Raw genomic sequence first — 5,421 nt, 5'->3', positions numbered from 1 at the left:
CTGCCCTCACAAGCTAATCAGAGACGAAACAGGACGTCCCACGAAAACCAAAGCTTTACTTTTTATCTTTTTTAGTTTTGAGTTTATTGGCAAAAACTGGCAAAAACATTGATTTTAAAATCAACTCTTTTTCTTTTGTGGTTTTTTGCTGCTTTTTCCCACCGTTTTTACTTGTCACGCTTTATTTCCAGGAGCTTTTTTTTATCTCTGCTGTTACAAATAAAAAACAACCTGGTAAAACCTCCAACAGACATTTTACCGTCATCATTAGTACCATTTTTATTTAATGCTACTTTAAGTCGGACAAAATCTGCAGCTACCGGTCAAAAAGCCACGAAGCTGACATGACAGGCTGCCGTATTTGTTTCCGCCGACAGACGTTAAAGCCGTTAGTTTTTTAAAGCAGATTCACATCAATTATTTCCTTTAAGACAAGCCTTTAAAAACAGAAAGTTTTTCTCTTATTTTGAAGGAAATCCAGTTTGAATCAAATTAAAGACTCTCAAAGCTCCTTGTTTTTCTTCTCAAAAATATGAACTGCACATGTTTACAGCTCAAATAAGCAGATTAAATTATGGGAATCAAAATCTGAACTTCACCCCGGCAGAATGTGTTTCTGACGTTTTTCCGACACGGATTAAGCTCCGCCCCCTTCGAACAGGAAAGGATGCTGCGGCACTCGACGTGAAAAACACTCGACGTGAAAACACTCGACGTGAAAAACACTCGACGTGAAAACACTCGACGTGAAAAACACTCGACGTGAAAAACACGACGTGAAAAACACTCGACGTGAAAACACGACGTGAAAAACACGACGTGAAAACCACTCGACGTGAAAAATGCTCGACGTGAAAAACACTCGACGTGAAAAACACTCGACGTGAAAAATACTCGACGTGAAAACACTCGACGTGAAAACACGACATGAAAAACACGACGTGAAAAATACTCGACGTGAAAAACACTCGACGTGAAAACACTCGACGTGAAAAATACTCGACGTGAAAACACTCGACGTGAAAACACGACATGAAAAACACTCGACGTGAAAACACTCGACGTAAAAAACACTCGACGTGAAAACACTCGACGTGAAAAACACTCGACGTGAAAAACAAATGTTGCACTGATATATTTAAAAAAAGATCTACGTGTTTATGATGTTGATTTATGAACAGAGGAAGGACAGTCTTCTTATCGTTGCTTCTTTTTAACAGTTTCAGATGACAACGTTAAGATTTCTGAAATGTACAATTTACAGAGATGTTTTTCATTCTCGAAAACAGCTTATATGAAACGTAACAGTTTTATTTACTTGGTATAATATCACCTTGTGTTTTTGTACTGTCACTGATGTACGTGCCATTGGAGGTTTTTTTTTGTTGTTTGTTTTTTTTTTTTTCTTTGTATGACAAGAAAAATGTTTTATTTTCTGTAATTTTTTGATCTCGAATCCATAAAAAACAAAAAACAAGAAAGGAAATAAGGAAGTTTTAAAAAATAAATAAAGAAGAAGAATTTGGAAAGCAGTTGAGGCCTTACGTGACTAAAAGTATTGTTTGTACTTTGAGTTCCTGGTCGGCGCCAGACTCACCGTCTCTGTTGTCTCGGACTCATCATTGACTATTACATTCCAAAGAATTGGATCAAATAAATGTTTTAAGTAAAAAACTGCTCTGATCTGTTTGTTTTAAAGGGTCAGTTCACCCACATTAAAAATCTCTCCTGGTCTTGTTTTAATTTGAAAGGGTTTTAAATATCCCCATGACATCCTGTTCTTCAGATTTTGGGGACATTTCCTCCATAAATATTCGTTGTTGTTGAATATTTCTCACCATTTTAGCTCTTTTTTTTTTTTTTAAAGAGTACAGCAGTTGTTATGTCTTAATATTCAAAGCTGAACTTTTGTGATCCAAAAGTTGCTCTTTATTCGTGGTTTATCGAGCATTATGACGTATTAAATACCAGTTAAATAAATATAATATAAATACAGTTAATAATTGGTTCCAGTGAGCCTCAGAAATTGAATTTCTTTCACCTTTTTTTGTTTTAAAGTGGAAGCGAACATCTCGTGAGACAGATTACCTCAAAGGTGGGTAAATAAAACCAAAAGTTATCGTCCCAGTTTAGATTTAACAGGAAAAACATGTTGCTGTGTGATTGGTGTGAGCGTTTCTTCGTACGTTAGGGGGCGGTAGTGAGTCGCTGCAGTCTGATGTTACACTGAAACCGGCAGGTCGACTGTTGGTCAGATTTAAGTGGGAAGAATGAGGGAAGAACATCAGGGCAGGACAGAATCTGACGGGGGGGAGGGGACAGATTTCAGTGTGACACCGGCTCTCAGAGTTTCAGCTCTTGTTCTCGCCTCGCTGAGTCCCACAACTCGTTTTGTTTTTCTTTAACTGATGACTGCAAAGTGAGATTGAATGCAAAGAATGCAGTTCCTCTTTATGTTTGTTTAAAACATACAAGACGTACACGTTGTGGTTTTTACAGGTGGTGATGTTTTCTACATGTGCTGGCTTCCTCTCATCCCTGTGAGGTTGCCAGGCAACCAGCAGAGGGAGGCCAGAAGAAAGCTGCTGCTGGTTTATGAGGAAGCTTTAAAAGGTGCTGGAAGGTGGATTTTATTTGACCTTCAGATGGAGCAGATCGAGCGTTTCCACGTCTTTGAGTCGACAGTCTGCAGGAAGTGACTTCGTATTCAACCAGCAGGAGTTTTAATATGAACATCTAGAAGTCATTTCTCTGGCTTCAGACGGATTTATGTGTTAAACTGAGTAACGAACATTAATTAGATACAGAAAGTAATGAAAATATTTCCCATTTGGTGCACAAACAAACAAATACTTTATAGTTTTAAAGGAAATAGTGCAACACAGACCGTCGAATCAGGACCTTCGTTTACTGGATCTGCGTTTTATCTAAAGGCAGCTGGACCTCTTTCAGTTCTTCTTTTTTTAGTTTCTTTAAGAGGGCGAAACGTCTTAACTGTGTGCAGCTTTAACTCACAGAATAACATTAATGTTCCCATAATGTTTGTAGTTTTGTTCCTGTTTAAGTGCAAGCATCACTCTGTGCCTGCCATACTGCACTTCGCCCACAGAGGGGCAGTGTTGCCTCCAAAACGTTTTCATGTTTGTGTTTCTGGAAACGGTTTCAGCTCCGCTCCTGTCAGAGTAGTAATTTGACTGAGTGGGTTCTGGTACCATAAAGAAGAAGGCTTGTTCCTTAAATCAGATGCCACAAAGTTAAAAAAAGTTTAAAAAAAAAATGTCTTACTGCAAAGGAAAACATTACGTCCAAAATAATGAACGATTAAAAAGGTAATTTCCCCCCAATATTAAACAGAAAGAAGAACTCAGTGAACTCTCGCCGTCGGGATGCAGCAGGATGTGTGAGCGTTGATGTAAAGACGTGAAGCTGCTGCACACTTATTCAGAGATGATTTCAGAGGCTCAGTTTGGGAGTCGTTCTCATCTGTGTTTACTTTATAAAACATGTCCAAAATATGGAGAAAAAACAAAAAGTCATACATTAAATGTATAAATGTGATTTTGGGGGATAAAGTTTGTGGTAATTTGGAAGAAGATTTAGGATTTAGGATTTAGGATGCCGTGGGACAAAGATTCATCACAATGCTGTCTGACTCCTGGGAAGGTTGTTGGTGCAGCTGTTAGCGCTGCTGCTGCTCAGGTAGGTTGGAGGTGTGAGCCCCCCCCTCCCCCCCCTCCTGTTATGCAGGATAAAACGTTATAAAACTTGTATTATTTCATATAATTTTTTGTTACTGTACTTACAGTATTTTAGTATTTTAATATAGGTTATATATTTAGTTTTGTTCTACGAGGGCAAACACTGCAATAATAATGCAGCACGATTTATTTATTGATTATATTTAATGTTCGGAATTTGAACTAAAGTTTCAAAATAAATGTTATCGAGTAAAAAGTGCAGTATTTGTTTCTGAAACAGTAAAGACGGTAAAGACGGTAGAGACGGTGGAGACGGTGGAGACGGTGGAGACAGTAGAGACAGTAAACATGGTAGAGACGGTAAAGACAGTAGAGACAGTAAAGACGGTAGAGACGGTGGAGACAGTAGAGACAGTAAACATGGTAGAGACGGTAAAGACGGTAGAGACAGTAAAGACGGTAGAGACGGTAGAGACGGTGGAGACAGTAGAGACAGTAAAGACGGTAGAGACGGTAAACACGGTAGAGACGGTAAAGACAGTAAAGACGGTAGAGACGGTGGAGACGGTAGAGACGGTAGAGACGGTAAACACGGTAGAGACGGTGGAGACGGTAGAGACAGTAAAGATGGTAGAGACGGTAAACACAGTAGAGACGGTAGAGACGGTAAACACGGTAGAGACGGTAAACACAGTAGAGACGGTAGAGACAGTAGAGACAGTAAAGACGGTAGAGACGGTAAACACAGTAGAGACGGTAAAGACGGTAAACACGGTAGAGACGGTAAAGACGGTAGAGACAGTAAACATGGTAGAGACGGTAAAGACGGTAAAGACGGTAAACACGGTAGAGACGGTAAAGACGGTAGAGACAGTAGAGACAGTAAACATGGTAGAGACGGTAGAGACGGTAAAGACGGTAAACACGGTAGAGACGGTAAAGACGGTAGAGACAGTAAACATGGTAGAGACGGTAAAGACGGTAGAGACGGTAAAGACGGTAAACACGGTAGAGACGGTGGAGACGGTAGAGACGGTCGAGACAGTAGAGACAGTAAAGATGGTAGAGACGGTAAACACAGTAGAGACGGTAGAGACGGTAAACACGGTAGAGACGGTAGAGACGGTAAACACGGTAGACACAGTAGAGACGGTAGAGACAGTAAACACAGTAGAGACAGTAGAGACAGTAGAGACGGTAGAGACAGTAAACACAGTAGAGACAGTAGAGACGGTAGAGACAGTAGAGACAGTAGAGACGGTAGAGACAGTAAACACGGTAGAGACGGTAGAGACAGTAAACACAGTAGAGACAGTAGAGACGGTAGAGACGGTAGAGACAGTAAACACAGTAGAGACAGTAGAGACAGTAAACACAGTAGAGACGGTAGAGACAGTAGAGACAGTAAACACAGTAGAGACAGTAGAGACGGTAGAGACAGTAGAGACAGTAAACACAGTAGAGACAGTAGAGACGGTAGAGACAGTAGAGACAGTAGAGACCCTGTTGTGGTGTTCTCGCTCACCGTATGGTGCGCGTGCACGTGTGTTGTGTGCGCGCATGCGCGTGAATTGTTACCACATCCGAGGTAAGGACGGGTTCAGCCCGCTCGCTCTGCGGTGTGTTCGCTTCCTGTTTGGGGGTGGGGGTGGGGGGCGGGGTCTAAATAAGAAGAAGAGGTTTGTTGAGTGGGGGAGGGGGAGGGGGAACATAAAACAAATTA

At 40.9% G+C, this 5,421-nt stretch overlaps 1 long non-coding RNA gene across 1 annotated transcript; it reads right to left on the bottom strand.

The window, feature by feature from the left end:
• Nucleotides 1–678: 678 nt before the first annotated feature.
• LOC138626949 (uncharacterized) lies at nt 679–1,114 on the bottom strand. The gene is made up of 3 exons (XR_011311339.1): nt 953–1,114; nt 815–893; nt 679–756 (listed from the first exon to the last, which is right to left on the bottom strand). It is a non-coding gene; the product is annotated as an uncharacterized lncRNA (long non-coding RNA).
• Nucleotides 1,115–5,421: the final 4,307 nt, after the last annotated feature.

Source organism: Brachyistius frenatus, unplaced genomic scaffold (assembly GCF_029030835.1).
Source record: "Brachyistius frenatus isolate BFR_SWC_R1_liver_20210118 unplaced genomic scaffold, ASM2903083v1 Contig_79, whole genome shotgun sequence".
Lineage (NCBI taxonomy): Eukaryota > Metazoa > Chordata > Actinopteri > Embiotocidae > Brachyistius > Brachyistius frenatus.
This window is presented reverse-complemented; position numbering and strand designations above follow the sequence as displayed.